Here is an 18,664-nt window from a genome sequence, read left to right as displayed (position 1 = left end):
TATTCAGTCTTGAATTCTATTTAATTGTCCTATTATGAATAAGTATTTATAGATTTTAACTCATACAATTTGTATAGAAAAACAGTATTAATATATTTTTATTAAAAAAATAACATATTCGTGAATTCCTTCTAAGCCATCCCTTGGAGCGCCCATTTTCTTGTTTGTTGTTCAGGTTTCTCGAAACGTCCATGTTATAACATTGTTTAACTATTATGAGCCTGCCTGATCCACAGACGCATGGGGGGAGACGCATTTGGACACAAAATACTGGTGGTGTATGGTCCATGTTTTTGTCTTTTAAAAATTCAAATAAATAATTTTATTTATAATTTATGTTAGTTTATTTAAATCGAATGCAAAAATACCTAATTTATTCCAGAAAAATAATTAAAACACCCAAAAACCCGAATATATTTATCAGTAAAAATTTTGAGTGGTGGCCTCCTGGGTTTCATAAAAAAAATCTCAGTTATTCAGCATGATTCCTGAACGGGTATTGTGTACGGTAACACTCCCACAGATACACCTGCTTTGAAGATGACCCGACAAATTTGCACTCACCCATGAATCACTTCAAAAAAGTGAAAATGCCAAGATACAAATTGCTAAAGTTTAGTAAATCAAATAATCAGTAAGAGTAAACATTATAGAATCATCAGATCTCTATGTAACCATCCTCTCTATATGTTGCTAAACCATGTTTATGATTAATAATTTTGTTGATGTTTTTTCTTAATCACAAATAAAAAGTTTATTGTATTAACCTTTGTAAATTTGTAAATGAAACCCTGTTCAATCTTAATCAATAAACTAACTTGCCAAAAGTGAAGATCGCTTAATACATGCACCAATTATAAAACAACTTTCAAATTACTTTACCTCCAAATAATTTAGTATCCTGCGTAATATCCAATGCTTCAATAGAATGCTTATGGGCCATAGGTACTTCAAAATATTACCAAATATGTGAAATTAGTTATAAAAAGTCACTATTTGTCTTTATTCTTTATTAAACCAATTAAATACTTATAAGTGTTCATTTGAATTGCAGCAATAAGTGTTTATTTGAATGGCAGTAATCCAAAACGAATTAACTGGTTAATGCAATCTCCCTTTCTGTTACTACCTGAAAAATTATTGAACAGATTTAATTCTCATAATTGTTCATCCAAGACGAATTAACTGTCTAATGCAATCTCCCCTTTCTTTCTAATTTTTAATAGTAGAATGAAGAATAAAAACTGTTGCTAGCAGTGTTAACTTCGTCAGCTATTTTCAGTTTCGTCTCGTCTTTGTCTTGTCTCGTCTTGTCTTCGTCAGCCAATAGACTTCGTCATCATTTCGTCAGCTTTCGTCTACTTCATAGTTTCGTCTGCGTCATAATATTGTCTTCGTCAGACATCGTCATTGTTTCGTGATAGTTATCTTTTATTTCGGCTTCGTCTCGTCTTCGTCAGAGTTTTTGTCTTCGTCAAAGTTTCGTCTTTCGTTTGAATTTTGCTTCGTGAGTTTCGTCTTCGTCATGATTTTTGTCAGATTTTCGTCTTCTTCATGATTTTTGTCAAATTTTCGTATTGGTCAAAGTTTCGTCTTTGTCAGAGTTTCCTCTGCATTGGAAACAATTTTTCTAGTTTGATTTCATTCTCTCTGTGTAGCTATGAATTTTTGATTTTTTTCAAAAAATTTAATATTTGAAATTAAATTTTTAAAATTTTCTCCTAAAAATTAAATTTTATGTGAAAGCTGTGGGTTTTTCAATTTATTTTCCCAAAAATTTAATTTTACTTTTTTTTCCCAAAAAATTAATTTTTTGTGAATATCTAAGGATTTTTTAAATTTTTCAAAAAAAATTAATTTCTGGATTTTTTCAAAAATTCAAACAACCAAGCCCCACTCAAAATATAAGCCTGCAGACCAGTATCAGCATCAAGGATTGGGGGGGGCTCAGCCCTAGAAGCGTATAAGAGCCAAATAGCATTTATTGAAGTTAAAAAGTAAAATGTTCAAAATCCGTTAAATTTTATTCCAGTTTGTGAATCATTCATAAATCTGTGAGATACAAATAAAAGGGAACACTGGCCATAAAGAACGAAAATGTCGGAAGAAAAAAAATAGTTTTTTCACAAATTCATGAACGATTCAAACGGGACTAAAATTTAACAGATTTTGAATATTTAATTTTTTTAATTCAACAAATGGTATTTTGCAATTTACAATTATGGCTCTTAAACGTTTCTAAGCTTGACCCTCCATTCTTGATGCTGACCACCTTTGCAAACACTGCAGGAAGTCAAATGGATCATATAAGTAAACATTTTAATTAAACTCTAGAGGTCAAATAAGATAAAAGTGAATTAGGGTTGGGTTATGAGCCCCACTAAGTGCTCCGCTGGAAAAAGTAAATAGTGTCTCACTCAAGGGGTTCATTCGCCAATTACAACGATTTGGCGGTGGGTTATGAACCTACTCCGGGCCATACTATATATACATACATATATTGCACAGCTTGTGGGCTCATGAAATACATATGTTTTGGGTAATGTGCAAAATGCACGGGCAATCTATAAAATTTCCAATATTGTGGTAATTATACGTTCATTAATATTGTCAGGACAAATAATTGTGGGTAATTAGATTATTAAACAATTCAATGCTAAACAATTTGATCGTTAGGTTTGCCACTAAGTATAATACCAAAAAAAGTTCAAGAGTTCGGCGAATAACGACCCACCTTTATGACCAGCGGTTCAATTGCACAACCCATGGCTGCTGGTATTTTTGAAATTGAAAGGGATCCTTAATGCTCAGGGAGGCCATAATTATGTTAATTTTGCACAACCGATGGGTAGGGTGTATTATGGGATATCAAAAGGGGTCCTGATGCTCAGGGAAGTGGTGGGTAATGATCCACTTTTTGGACAGGTGGTTCACTTGTCAAACTGGGTTGTATTATAATATATTAGAAGGGGTTTTGATACTAGGGATAGTGATGGAGATAGGTTTTGATCCCTCTTAGGGACCAGCTGTCCACCTGCACAAACTGTTGGCAGGGGTATATTTTGCAAAATAGAGTTGAGTCTCTTTTGACAATTTCTTATAATACAATAGTTTGATTATGTGAACACTATATATATTTCAATGAAAATATACCAAAGTATCAAATTGATAGAAATCAAATTGTGTCATAATCAAATCCTTAACGATCAAATTGCTTAGCATTGAATTGTTTAATAATCAAATTACCCACAATCATTTTAGCTGACAATGTAAATGAAGTTAAAATGACAATTGGCCACTATATTGGAAATTTTATAAATGGATCGGGCATTTTGCACAATGCCCGCTTTGTTGGGAATTTTGCACTTTTCCCACTCTGACATGCATTTTGCACATTGCCGATAACACATACATACACAATACCTGACACTTAATTAATAATTAAATTGAATACACTTTTAGTAAAGTTTTGTGGTATGAGTTTGTTTTAAGACCAAGGGGGCATGTTACACGAACCATCAGCAAACGCATTGATTTTTTTGGGGTTCGTAATCGTAAGTCATTAGTTTTTCTGAGAGTTTCGTCAGTATCATAATATTATCATGGTCAGACATCGTCATTGTTTCGTCATAGTTATCTTTTATTTCGTATTCTTCTCGTCTTCGTCAGTTTTGTTGTCGCCTTCGTCATGATATTTGTCAGATTTTCGTCTTCGTTATGAAAACCATTTTCATTAACAAAAAGATTTCATCTCGTCAGGCTTGACGAAGTTAATACAGGTTGCTAGGGAAAAAAAACAGGGGAGGAGGAGGAAGATTCAAAAGTTCATTTTTGTATATATAAGACTAGTATGAGCATGCCGGTTCCATGGACACATGAGGAGGGAACGCATTTGGACATAAAATGGTGGTGGTCAAAATAATTTAAAAATTCAAATAAATAATGTTATTCTTAACTTATGTTTTTCTATTTGAATCGAATGTTAAAATACCTAATTTATTCCAGAACAATAATCAAAAACCCAAGAACAGGTTTTTTTGGGGGTTGTAGCCACCTGGGGTTGATAAAAAAAAAAAGGTTATGTTCGTTAGAATTACTCCTAAACTGATATTGTGTACAGTGATACTCCCACAGTTACGCATGCTTTGAAGACAACCCATCAAATTTTAAAGATACTAAGTAATCAGTTGCTACGTAACAATTCCCTAAGTATGTAGCTAAACCAAATTTATTATTAATATTTTTATTGATGTTTTTTCTTGATCACAAATAAATAGTTAATTATATTAACCTTTATAAATTAAACTTTTTAAAATGAATGAGATATTATAATATTGCTTAGTAATATCTGATTAAGAGTAGTTATGACTACCAAAGGATTACCCTGCGTTGCTCGGGTGAGGAGGGAGAGGGAAATCAAATGGAAAATGGTCAAATAAACTGAGAAAATTAAAAAAATATTCAGAAAATACTTCTATATACTAATAATTATAATATGAATGTTTCGTTGTTGTCGAAAAAGATCCTAATAATTCTACTTCTCTTGGATTCTTCACCACTATATCAATCCGGTTAAGTAAGGTAACCTACAAAGTCTTATCATCGCAACTTCCCCCCCCCCCAAAAAAAAAAAACCTCTTATTATTACCTCTTGACACCTTAGTATTATTATTATGAAATAAAAAAAAAATGCGTTATAAACGTGAAATAATACACAAAGTCAAATACATCTATGCATCTAAAAAAATATTCTAGATGAAAAGTACAATTTTTATTTACTTCAAAAAATTCTCAGATAGAAATTCACGAAGAAAATTGCAAAAAAACTTTTTTTGCACTAATTTTGCAAAAAATAATTAACAGCATTTATTGGAATTGTAAAAGAAAAACAAAAACCTACCAATATTTTTTGTACTTATAAAAAATAAAAAGTTATGAAGAATAATGTTGTCGAAAAAATAACGCTCGATAACTGGTTCATTTTTGCAAATATTGCAAAAAAATATGTAATAAAGTGCATTTTTGCGCAAAAAGCATCGTTTTGTGTCATTTTTTCTTAAAAAAACTGAAAATTGACGTTTGATAAAAAATGGAAAAAAAAGAAACAAAAATGAAAAATTATTCAGAAAATGACAGATATTTCATTTAAACATCAATTTTTATTTGGCAAATTTATATGCAAAGGAATCTTCAGTCAAATTTCTACAAACTTTATTCCATTTACTAATCCAATAATCCATTGGAAGTTCATTTTTTTTCACCTGAAATAAACGAAATTGCAATTTTCAACGATTTATTCTTTTAGCCCATAACTTTTTTGATTTGGAAAACATTTAGAAAACATAGTAATTCGTATAGTTATTTTTGAAACGCCAATCACTTATTGATAAATAACTCAACCCCTATCTAGTCTCATTGAGCTGCAATAAAAAAACAGTTTTTGGGTTTAGCATAAGCCCCCCTTATATGACCTCCCAAAAAATCGATACCCCCGTCTTAACCTGTCCAAACTCAAAATAAGGGATAAATAGCAGTTGATATGATTGACTTATTTGGCTAACTACCAAATGGGCCTTTTTTCTGTTTCTTTTTGGAGGAAAGGTTGCGTAATACAATAAAGGTAACGACCTGAGGGTTCTTATCCCAGATCAATTACCTCCTTTACCCCCTAGCGATTCAACTCCCGAGACATCTTCCCCTCAGTATTTTACCCCTTCTTACAATAAATAACAACCATACGACACTCTTTCAATAAACATACAAACATAATTATTAATTTAACTTGGGGATAGGGATCCTATGCCCAGACAAACTATCCCTGGACCCTGTACACACCCATTCTTTTCTGGCATTATTATTGAGAAGTACAGTTAGTAAATCATAGAGGCCCAAAGTAATAAATGATTGTTATGGTTGTTTGGAGCGGTTGTTGAGCAATGAAAAACAAAAACATTTTTCAGTTAAAATAGATACTTAGCCTGATTGCTTCGTCAAAGACATGATATATAAGATACAATAAATATTTGTGATAATCCTACTTAAATTTCCTTAATTCCATGACAAAAAATTGAGTTTTAGTAGGTTATTTATACGATGAATTTAGGGATCGATTATATTGAACGAGTATGCACATGATGTTATAATAATTGTCTGAGAAGAGATTTTCGGATATCTACTCAAATACGGTTAAATAGTCATGCATATCCAAAATAAATAAGTTAATTATATCAAATTTTCAATATGTGTTTCAGCATTACATAAGTCAAATAAAATCATCTAAAATCTTCTCAAGTAATATCAACGGCATAGATTATATATATATATATTAGTGATGGGACGATTAATAGGAATCGGGAATAGGAGAATCATGTGTTTTTTCTGGAATAGGAATTGGCATTGGGAAAATAACAATTTTAATTTTCGATTCAAATTCTTACTAGCTCCAATCAAGCAACCTGTTGTGGTGAAGAACATCCTTTTTTATAAAAATTCCACTTGGTGAACTCATTAACTTTGTACAATTATAAGGATATAATATTTGTCGTATTTATAATTTTATATCTACAAGACTTGGTAGTTTAAGCAAATACCATCTTCCATTTTGAGATAACATTTGAAACCCTAAAAAAAAAGAAAAATTACCGATTAATGATGGATTCACTTAATGTATACAATTCAAAATCAAAGTAGACATAAGTTAAATAAATTTTTAAAGTAAACTTTAAAAATATTTTTAAACTAATCATTTAAACTGATGAATTTGCCCTTCAAAAATATAGTTTCAACTTTAGATCGAGTTTGTACACGATTATGTAGTTAGTTTCATTAAAATAGTTTAAAATATTATATCCTCCATTGATCTTTGAATAATTATGTAATAACTTCATACAGACTGGATCGACTACACATTTCCCTAATTCATGAGTTTTGAAGGATCAAAATAATCTAATTTTAAGTAATTACGTTTAATTGAGCCGGGAGTTAGTAAAGCCGCATGTATTTACGCGCGAAGTTGAATGGATTAGAAATTAGAATAAGTTTTATTCAAATAGTATGAAATATTCGCTTATTTACTCACAAAGTCGTTTTGAAACACATATTTATCTATGATTTAGAGTCGCAAATTTTAAAATACCTGCACATTTGGAGCCGGGATCTTTAAATATTATAAATAAAACCTCAAGAAACTATTGGAATCATACTCTAGTGTTTAAATTAAAAATTTTAGTCCCTCAATAATAAATGAACATAAAAAATTTGATTAAGAATATTCCCATTTAATTATCATTATTCTTAGATGTATCTTCGTTCAATTTTATTGTCAGAATGCAACTTTTCAACGGTTAAATTTTTGCTATCTCAATTTTTGTCAATCTTGCAGTACACTATCAAGCAAAATTCTTATTTTGGAAAAGTGCGCAAATATGTCCAAGTTTTTTTATATATAATACTCTTCATTAATTATGTATCTCACTAATCTCAGTGAGTTTATTTTGTGTACACTTGTTTTTATATAGTAAAATATTGAAACATTAGGTACATAAATAATTTATGTACTAATCATAAAAATAGTAAAATTTACAACAAAAAAAATAACCATATTTTTTTCACATAATAGTTACTTTTAATTATTGCATTAACATTTGCATTTTTATTTAAAATTGTAAATGAAGTTCTGAATAGTCTTCAAACTACAACTTTATTATATTATATTATAGGTTTATTCTCATAGGTATAATAAACTTGCGAATTAAGTTATAAAAAACTATTTTACTGTTCATTAAATTGTTTTTTAATGCCTGAACAACAAAATACTGACACATTTTTATTAGATGTATGCAAAAAAAACATAAATAAACAATATTGATATTTAGGATTTTGGTTGTTTTTGGTAAAAGCCTCTAGGGAAAGAGCGGTTAAGGGAAAAATAAAAAGATCGATCAAAAGACAAGGAAGACTATGTTCCTAACACCGACCATAAAGATAAAAAATATAGAGTTCTTACATGAGGAAAAAATTGAAGGGAGACACAGCTGATGAATACAAACAACAAAAGGATCAAAAAATTCCAATATTACATAGTAAATAGACGTTTTGTCTCACTTAATTATGTGATTTTAGGGGCCTAATGGATAATGAGGGTACTCAAAATAGTTCAAATTTTCCTCTTTTTCTCTTATCAAAATGGCAAGTATAATTATGAAATCTGGAAAACGCGAAATAGTCCATTGTTATAATAATTCATCAATCTCAATTTTCACTCTGAGGAAGGAGTATGATCTCTTAAAGAAATCTCAACGATTGGTGTTGTAATTCGCCTTGAATCGCATGAAGCCTATAACAACATTATGAAAAACATTTTCATAATTGATTTTTCTCTTATAAATCCCTAATATTCTCGTTTGTTCTCGTAAATACTTATTTTAATAGAAGATGTTTTAGAATATCGACAAATAAACATGTAATCAATCAAGTATCATTTATTCTACAAAATATTAAATAGTAATAAAATTAAGTATTTCAAACTATTAATTATTGATATTTTTTCTAATTATTGATTCTTAAACTGAATAAGATATGACAACTATCAAATATAACTGCCATCTTGATTTCAGGATATCTCTTTTTGCTCTATTTTCTCACCACCCCCAAATCAATCATGTCATCAGAATTCATTTTTTTAGTACTGTCTTCTTCATAAGTTCTTCGCTTTAAGATTTGTCCATGGGACTCCACTTTTTTTTAAGTGAATTCGAAAGTCGAAAATGGGGGCACTGCTCCACCAACAACTAACAAGAATACATTTAACTTTGTGCTTAATGATGGCATAGTCCTTGAAGTGCTTGAATCATATCCTTGACCATTTGGTTTGTTTCCAATCTTGGCGACGGCCTTAGAAACGCTGGATATTTGGGACATCTGAAAATAGATGGTTATAATATATATGAAATATTAAATTATATAACAACTAATAAGGATGCCAAAACATAAGATTGTTTTATAAAGTTATGAAAATACTTATGGAAAAAAGCTTATTTTCACATAATTGTGGTTAAGTTCACATCTCTTCCACAATTTACTAGCAAGATCGTGCTCTAGGGATCTAGAAAAAGCCAGAGTTCTTGAAGAACAATTAAATAGAATGCAAGCAGGTCTACGAATAAATAAAAAATAAGAATGCATCAAGTTCCAATGATATCCACTACGATAAACTTACCTAATACCAAACTCCTTTTTAAACAATTAGAAGGTTATTTTATCACTAAATATTAATTAATTAAGATTTTAAGAAATATTATTGATAACTGAAAGGCTAATGTTGACATAATAACTGAATGATTTGATCCTTATGTTTCTTTATTGTTCAGCTGTTGAACGCTTCAATAAATTGTTCTCGTCATTCTAATGAGTGAGCACTCTATATTTTATATCTCTGATATCGTGTTATTGTTGTGCCGTAGTCGCCCTAATTCTTCTCTTTTCAATAGGGAGACAGCCTGTTCGAACTGGCTGCGTGTATGGAGGAACATATAGTAGCTTCTAATTTTAAGCTAATCAGAATTGAGAACTACTAAAAACTACCTTCCTTGCCTTAAGTGTCCACTCTTTGCCTAGAGTCCTTTAGATTTCTCGATTAATAAAGCACTGTGAGCATTGAGAGGAAGGAAATAAAAACAAATCTTACTCCTTATTAGTGTTGAGACTCGGTGCAGCACCAATTTTTTTCGGTTCAGTGTAAGATAATTTTTTCTGGACTGAATTTTCGGTCCAGACCGTGGACCTATTTTTTTTCGGTCTCAATTTATGGACCGTTTTTTTTTGTCTCATATACCTATGAGAGACCATTTTTTTTTCCTAGATCAACTGTCATTCATTTATTTCAAAAAATCTCAAAAGTACGCGTTAAGCTCTTGAACAAATATTGTATACATGTAATAGACAGCAGGATCAAAATTAATCCGAGCTATCTCTGTTTAAACTCCGTTTAACGTCATTGTACATGAAAAAACATATGATGTCATGTTATAAACAATTTATCTGTAAAATCGGTCTAACCCGATTTCTTTGGGACCGAGCTAGACCAAATTTTTTCTTTGGACCGATCCACACCAAATTTTTATAAGACCTGTCCAGACGGAGCTTTTTGGACCGAACTAATTCTGTAAAAAACTATATAACGGTCTCAGACCGATCCAGGATTTCCAGACCGAAACCCAACACTTCTCCTTATATAGTAAGGACATATAGGCTGGAATTACTCCCATACTGATCCTCAATTCTACTCCAAATTCAACAAGGACTTATAGTTATAACTCCCGAGTCAACCCTCATTGATAGTCTTTGTATTTCATGAGCACACTCACTAGTTATAACTTTATACTTAGATGTTCCCTTCTCAAGAATTAAATGATAATGATAACAGCTTTAGAAAATAAGAAAAAATAAAATTCAGGTTGCAAGTACAAAAAGATTTATAAGACATATTTTATACACCTCTACTAACCACTGATATAAGAATTTGTTTACGGGGAAATATGTTCGTGGGAGTCGTTGGAAATGAACTTTTAAATATTCTATGTACTAAGTTTACTTTATTAAAATGACTTAAAATAAAATATGTATTTTGCACTACCGTCAAAATAAGTGCACGCCAAAAAAAGATATAATTCCATGATATTTATTTGATTTTAGTATTCCCTTTATTCAATATAGAAATCCTAGATCTAGATTTTCTTACAGGCTTAGCAGGTAACTGTTCCTTAAGTATTCCCTGCTTAGTATATCTAATTTTACTCCTAATAGCAGAGAATTCTAAGACCTGGAGTGTTTCGTCAAAGAGGTAGTGAGACTGACTAATATTAACAATCATGGAAGCCTTTCAGAATCCAACAAAGAATGTTTGAAATAAGAGAGTGAGTTTTGAATCTTGAAAGGAACAATGGCATTTTTCCTCACTTCTTTTATCCGTTGATTGTCTCTCAACGTTTTCATCACTTTACCCAGAACAACATGGAATGCATTAATGTTCTCGGTCTCTACTCGCCTTGCCCCTACATTCCTTGTTTTCTTTATTCGCTCCAAGCCTGCCAAATCACAGAAAGAGAGAATATTTACCCGAGCATATTTGGGTTGATTTAAATCACAAAATTGAATTAACTTCACTGTAAAAATGTAGTGACACTTAGAAGAATTGTGATTTAGTTTAGTGACAGCAAAGTGTAGATTTTTTCTACCAACAAATAGGAGTTTATAAGCCTCATCTGCAGAAGGGACGTGTATTTCTTTGAGACTCTTAATATAGGGCCTCCTTTTCGTTCCTTACACAGCTTTATGGTTCCTTTGCAGGAAGTCCCTTGCAACTTTTTGGATAAGGATACTTTTTCAAAGAGATTAAAAATGTTTTCATTGTAGATTTCTGCAAAGGAGATCCACAGAGATTAGAACATTCCCTCGTAGTTTATCCCTTCCATCTCTTTCTTTTCTCTTTCCCTGTGTGTTGTACTCATATCCACTGTACAGGAGGAGGTGGTGCTGTCGTCTTCAACTGCTTGGGGGAGATAACTATCCAGACTTATCACAAATTCCTCCTCTTCTTTCACGTCCTGGAAGCAAAGCGAAGAATCTATAATATAATCATTAAGCTCCGATCCCATTATAAAATATTTGAAAACCTAAACTTGGGACAAAAAAAAAAAAAAAAAAAAAAAAAAAAATTAGAGAGAAAACGGAGTATGCTACATGTTAAAAAAAAACAACTTTGAAATAAGGCTGGAGAATAATTTCTTTGCAAAGAACGATAATGAATCCAAGTTGATGGCAGCACAAAACTCTATGAAGGTAGTGTACATTTATATTCATTGGATCATTTTACTGAAATTTATTCCAGACTGAATAAGCTAATGTGAAAATCACATTAAAAGATGTACAAGACGAACATTCATTCCTAATATTAAATAACAAATAACAGACAAGAAGAGAATTAATTAATGGAATAACTTCTGTCTGCTTACCGAAAGGAAAATTGCAGGATTGTCAGTGAAAACGAAAAAATCTCCGCAGAATTAACAAAATATAAACAAATTGCCAATGCTAGTGACAATGAAGTGGTAAATTTGTTCATAACACATTATTGATGTTTTTTTAATCTTCTCATAAAAAGTTTTAATATTTGATTTTTCATTTTAAGAATTCTTTAGTAGTCGATAACCCACATCAAAGGTTAGATTCTACCTCTTCAGAAGTAAATGCTTTTTAAAAGAATTAAATAAAACAAAACAACTGTATGAAGACCAAGAAAAAGTTGAAGAACAAAAAAAGAATAGGCTTGATAAGAATTTAAATGATGAAATTGAAACGCTGAGGCGTTCGAAAATTATAATTAAATCTTCAGAGGAGGAAAAAAATAATCTATTGTCTGAAAAAGAAATTGAAATTCACAATCTAGAAAAGCAAAATTAAAAACTTGATGAAGAAAGGTATAGCAAGTCAACGATCTCTTGAAGATAATTCTAAAGAAATAGAAATACTTCTGAGAAACAAAATATTATTGAGAATCTTGAGGTTTAAGTAAGACTTTCATTTATTAAATGAAGTTTTTAAAACATTATTTTTTTTTACAGATAAAGTCCTTACAGAAAGTGTGATTACAATCTTAAGAAAATAATTTAAAAAACTCAGCTGAGAGACAAAATCACGGAATTACAAAAGAAAGCAGTATATTTGTGTACGGCTGCGAAGCTTCGAAAAAATGTGGAACACCTTGAATCTGATATTGAAGGCCAAAAATTATGAAGTTCAAAATTCGAAAGAGGAGCATTGGTCTTATTTTCTTGTCCTATGATGAATTAATTAAATTGAAAGAGAAAAACAAGGAGCGATGAATCTTTGAGATGTTATGATAAGATTTAATCCCAGAAAAAAAAAACATCGTCAAATCTAGAAGAGGAAATTTCATTCGAGAACTTGAGCTAAAATTAGAGAAATCAGTTAGAGTGAAGTTTAACATAATTTTAAAAACTATTGTTTTATATATTTATAAGTTTGCAGATATGATGGAGAGGTTGAAGACTTGCTTAGAGATGAAATAGAATCATTAAAGCAGGATGTAATCCAAGCAAACATATATCATTCAATGGAACTAGATAAGATCAGAAAAGCTAATGAAAAAGTAATCAATGAATACAAGGATGCGAATAAGGAGCTCCAAAAACAAGTCGGCATTTGTTCAAATAGGGATACGGCAGATGATTCTAGTCAATTAGTCCATCAACAAATGAACAAATCAGATCAGAGCTTTAAAATTGACTCAAGCATCCAATCAGCTGGATTGCAAATCTCTGGTAAAAACAAAATGAAGAGTAAAGTTAGAAATGTCTAAAATAATAGTACAAAATCCAATAGCAGCTCCTCAATTTTGTTAAATGAAAGCAATGTTGAAAATGTCAGAAGTTTATCCATGGATGCTCATGTTATCTGTTATTTGATTCCTTAATTAAGACTAAATATTCTTCTTTTGCATCTTTTAATGTGATCTTAACTTGAGCTAATTTAGTCTGGAGTAAATTTGGGTATAATGATCCAATTAATTATTATCATTTAATATAATAAGACTTTCTAACTGATATTAGTTTGGATTCATGTTCGTCCTTCGCAAGAAATTATCCTCCATCTTTATTGAAAAGTTATTATGAATATGCAGCATCTTCTCAGCTAATTCTTTCTGGTGGCCCAAAGTTGGTTTTTCAATTATTTTATTATAGGATTGAAGTTTAAAGATTTTATAGCAGACTCTTTGTTCCTATTTTCTAAAGTTAATTTATCCATTTCTTTTTTCATGGATTTGATTTTACTTTTACTACCTTCATTTGTAAATTATTAAATCTTTACCTTCTCCTGGAGTTTTTTTCCAAACATCAAGAAGACACTTGTGAGAGTCTTAAATAGTCACGTTTTGTTTCTTAATTTCCACTGCTCCAAGTCCAGCTATTTTGTCGTTAAATTCATCATCACTGATATCGTGTCGTTTACGTTTACTATTTTCATTGTAGAGATTTCTTAATTTTTTAATTATCTAATCACAAGATGCATCACATCTTTCATATCTAATCACATGCGTTCCGTTATTAACATTATGTTAGGGATTGATTTTTGTATGACTATAAGTATGTAATTTGAGATAATGAATGTATATAAATGACAATAAAATATCTAATAATTCCATCAATTAGCCTGTTTTGTGGAAATTTTTGAGAAAAAGTAGTAAAATTTATGGTTACAAGAATATCCTTTTCATTCTTATGAAACCAAAATAGCTAGAAAAATAAAAGATATAATTTTCTCCTTCCCTTCTATTTCTTTTGCATTATCATTTCTTCTTAGCATCACAAAATTCTCTAAATTTATATAATTATTACAATAAACATTGAAAAAAATAAACGTATTTGAAGTGCCCTATGTGTTTTTAACATACTCAACTATTAAAATTAATGTTTTACTTGATTTTATTTACGTATACCACATTCAGTCTCTTATTTTATTTAATTAGAATAGTATTAGTAGTGTCTGAAAGATGAAAATATAATAATGTAAAAAATTAAGTGTTATTTGTTGTTTAAAGATTAGGAAAAAATAGAGACTTGAGATAATTCATTATCAACAGGAAATACTCGATTTCTGAGATATACCGATGATGATGGGATGAAAATTTATCTTAAGAAGAGAACCAAACCAAGCTAAGCTTCATACTAGAGTAGATTCCTTCCTAGGGTAGAAATCTATCTATCTATATATAATAATGAATATATTCCAGGTTTGAAACTATGACGGGGGTTAATTCTGTTATGTATTGTCTTTTATTTACTTTTAAATCATGACGTAGGGATTTGTTTTAAATAGATAGGTAGGTACCTTGTGTTTTACGAGTTTGTATATTTTAATAGTCAAATGTATGTACATCCTTTTAAATGTAATCCCTTACAGAATATATGTTTTAGTGTATGATTGTACCCCCAATCCAAAGGTGTTCCTATTGACTTTACCCCGGTCCGTTGCTTCCGTCTGTAGGTGGTGTTCGTAGAACATTACAAATTCACTTAGAGAATCAGATATAAGGCTCTGGATGTGTTAATTAAAAATACTAATAGGTACTACAAAAATTTGAAATTATTACCATAAAGCTAAAATATATAAAGAACAGCATATTTAAACAAATGAATCATTCTAAGAGAGACACATTTTATATTTATTTGGTAGGGTTTAAGATCATTTTTCATTCATTAAGACATAAAAAAGTGGACCAAAAGAAGATAGAGGGAATCGAAGGAAGACACTACTAACTTGTCATCCATCTCATGAGATGGATCGGATTCTGAATTCTACAAGGTCGAAAGGGACGAAAATTCATCCGGGGAAAACTACCAGGCTTCATAAGGGAATAGAATGGACTCCTTTCTTGGAACGTAGATTTCAGGATCGAAAAAATGATGAGATCTATTCACGATGAGTAGGAAATTTTAACATTTCAAATATATTCAATAATTATTTGATTTGAATTTTTACGAACGCAGTATTGTGATACTAATTTAAATTATTATTTATTACAGGGGATGACGTCATGAAATTGGCATTGAAATCGTAATCAATATTAAAATAATGTTGCTTATTAGTATCGAGGAATCGAGGAATTCATAGCGATAATTAATGATGTAAATGCAGGGTGTTTTTTAGCTGGCCCGTTAATTTGTAATTGGTAATTACAAGAATGAATTTTTTCCCCTTAGTAGTTGTCATTATTATTGAATTTCTGAGTAGTGAACATACTTTCCAAAATAGATTCGATTATAGGTAGAACGTTCGTGTTTGCTCATAAAAGACAGATCGTAACTCTGACGATTTGTTGCAGAGTTATAACTTTAAGTCCTTTGTGGACTCAGAATAGAACTGGGGATCAAAATCGGAGTAATTCTAGCAAAAGTCCTTGTTTATGGTCTCTCCACCCTCACAAGGCTCTTTTACAGCCACTTTTTTTATGGTTCTTTGGACAGTCTAGTGTGAAACCCTGAGATCTCTCGCATAGGTCCTCATGGACTTGAGGGGATTGGTCTGAGCTGTTTTCTTGAACTCCTCCGGGTCCAGTTTGACCTTCTTGAGGGATCCTTTCCTCCTCTCCAACGTTTCGGACTTGCTGATGTGTACGAATGGAAATTCGTCGATCATGTTCAAGTGTCATACGTTGGAGATTTACTAGATGATATTTAGTTAAATGATCCAATAAATCATACAAGTATTATTATTATTGTTTACTTCATTATTATATATTTAATGTCTTACATTTTTAGGTATTTAGATTTGGCTATTGGAATCATTGTCTCCGATGATGGATGAAGGTTAACAACTGTAATATGTATGTAATATTTAAAATTAAAGTTTAAATTTCTAATTATTTATTAATATTACCACATCTATAACTTATGGGGTTAATCAGATATATTCATAGTAAATCTCAATATTTCGTCTGATTATCATAATATTGACGTGGACATCCGTCAAATGGGACTTTTTTGGTACATTTATCTCCGTCATCCCACTGAAGACCCTTTTGGAATCAAAGTTGACAATAGGAGTATTTTTGTATATAAAAAAACTCGCTATTGTTATTGATGGTTTCATGTGTCCATTCTCTCAATTTGATCTAACCCCTCCTGATATTTAGTTTTGAAAGATAATATTTTGGTATAGATTTTCAACGATAATTACACTTGGCCGAAATTGACATCTAATACACAAACTACGACGTCAGTCATGTTTATGTTCCTTTTCGGAGATAAGGTTGCGTGATACAATAAAGGTAACGACGTGATAAAAAAGGATGGCGGGTAGGGGGTAGTTAGTCACGAAAAAAATAAAAACATTTAATCGAAAGTGTGATGTCATACTATAAAGTATAAGGAAGTGTGTTCATATGTTTTATTTTTTACATTATAATTTAAAATTGTTATTCCAACTCTATTTTATATATATTTATGAATTTAAAAATTTGAATTATAACCTTTTAATTTAATGAAAGGTTGCGTTGGAATAGAAATAGTGAATAAACGTAAACAGATGGGGCTCAGTAAAGGACTCTAGGCAAAGAGTGGACCATAGACGTCTTGAGTACCTGGACAACATACTAGAAAACGCGCACTCCAAGGGCTGGCTTAGAGGAAGTTTACAAATATGTTATTTTTTTAATAAAAATATATTAATACAGTTTTTAAATACAGATTGTATGAGTTAAAATCTTTAAACATTTATTCATAATAGGACAATTAATAAGATTTCAAGACTAAATAAGCTGCAATATATCACCAATAATATTTACATTAGTTACTTGAAAAATAAATGCACACACCAGAAAAATTAATGTTCATAACTTAAACATTATCAGATTGAAGTTTGGCAACCTTTCTAGATTGAGCTTGTTTTAAGATTATATTTTTCTGTCGGATGTTGTCATTGAGTTGAGAAACCAAATTTTTGCCTATCACGTTGAAGAGGATTGTGAAATCTTACCAAGAATGCTTGCCAATTTGTGACCTTGATCATACACAGTATCAACTATTGCTTCGATTGTAGTTTCTGAGCTCTATCTAGACTCTTTATGGTGGATTTCTTTTATATGAGCAAAGGTAGGGTATAATGATGATTTCACTCCGAGACGGTTCAGGGGAATGCTGAAGTATTCTTTCTTTTGGAAGCAGTTATAAATATTTTTTAAATTGTGTACAGGGTCGAAGATGAGATGAACTTTTCTATTGATGTTGTATGGGTGAGTAATTGAAGTCTGGTGCTCAACACCACAAAGAAAATGAGTGAAGAACTTCCTTTGACTCGGTGGTTATCAACTAATACGGCCACAACGATAAATTCAGCGTTTAATTTGGCAACTAGTATAAGTGCTACCACCTCCATTTAGTTCCTCCAATGGATTTGATAATAAATGTAAAAACTGTTTTAGTTGTTTGGTTGTTCTCACATCCCAAGAATTTACCGCTAACAAACGCGTATCTTTTTGTGGAGTAGACTCAATCTATTATAAGATTGGCATTACGCTCTCTGCTGTTAGATCTTTGATCCAGGATATTTATCTATAGATGAAGGTACTCCAGTCTTTACGTTAACTATAGTAGACAGAGCTCTAAGATACTTGGACATGGAACTATAAGGCAATTCGGCTTGAAGATTTAATCATAGAGGTTCATCCGAACATTTTGCCACGGAGGACAAACAGAAAAAATCTCCTTCAGTTGGCTTTCTTGAAGAGTAATGCCATCTGTTCTATGATGAAATGAATTGGCTCCAAGTCAGAGGATACGAGTTGTTTGTTCAATAAGCCCATGATGATTTTATAATTCTCTTCATTATTCAAGAAATATTTTCATCCTAAATACGCAGTAATGTTAATTACTTCAGTTACCGATTTGATGACATTAGCCTTTGTAGTAAGACAGTGGGAGACTGAACTATTGTTTAGCGTATGATGCCCATGAAAAATTGGAAAGGTAATGTCTTCTTGGATTTCGAGGCTAGCCTAAATATCAAGGCCACCTGTAGTCGCTTCCAGCTTAACAAGGGCCTATTTGGGGGATTTGATTATTATAAATCTCGACGTTGAGGTTTCAAG

The 18,664-nt window shown here is 31.0% G+C and overlaps 2 long non-coding RNA genes across 3 annotated transcripts; one reads left to right on the top strand and one right to left on the bottom strand.

Moving 5' to 3' along the window:
* Positions 1–8,462: 8,462 nt before the first annotated feature.
* LOC121115490 (uncharacterized) lies at positions 8,463–10,153 on the bottom strand. Its single transcript, XR_005863541.2, has 2 exons — positions 9,218–10,153; positions 8,463–9,154 (listed from the first exon to the last, which is right to left on the bottom strand). It is a non-coding gene; the product is annotated as an uncharacterized lncRNA (long non-coding RNA).
* Positions 10,154–10,777: 624 nt separating this feature from the next.
* Positions 10,778–17,280, top strand: LOC121115087 (uncharacterized). 2 transcript variants are annotated; one of them, XR_011779425.1, is made up of 9 exons: positions 10,778–11,838; positions 11,888–12,107; positions 12,188–12,567; positions 12,621–12,992; positions 13,048–13,568; positions 13,629–15,143; positions 15,253–15,502; positions 15,603–16,282; positions 16,338–17,280. It is a non-coding gene; the product is annotated as an uncharacterized lncRNA (long non-coding RNA). The 2 variants fall into 2 exon arrangements; XR_005863411.2 differs by having other exon boundaries at positions 15,253–16,282.
* Positions 17,281–18,664: the final 1,384 nt, after the last annotated feature.

This window comes from Lepeophtheirus salmonis, chromosome 3 (genome assembly GCF_016086655.4).
Source record: "Lepeophtheirus salmonis chromosome 3, UVic_Lsal_1.4, whole genome shotgun sequence".
In the NCBI taxonomy this organism is placed as follows: domain Eukaryota; kingdom Metazoa; phylum Arthropoda; class Copepoda; order Siphonostomatoida; family Caligidae; genus Lepeophtheirus; species Lepeophtheirus salmonis.
Note: the sequence above shows the minus strand (reverse complement) of the source record. Positions and strands in the feature narration are given on the sequence as shown.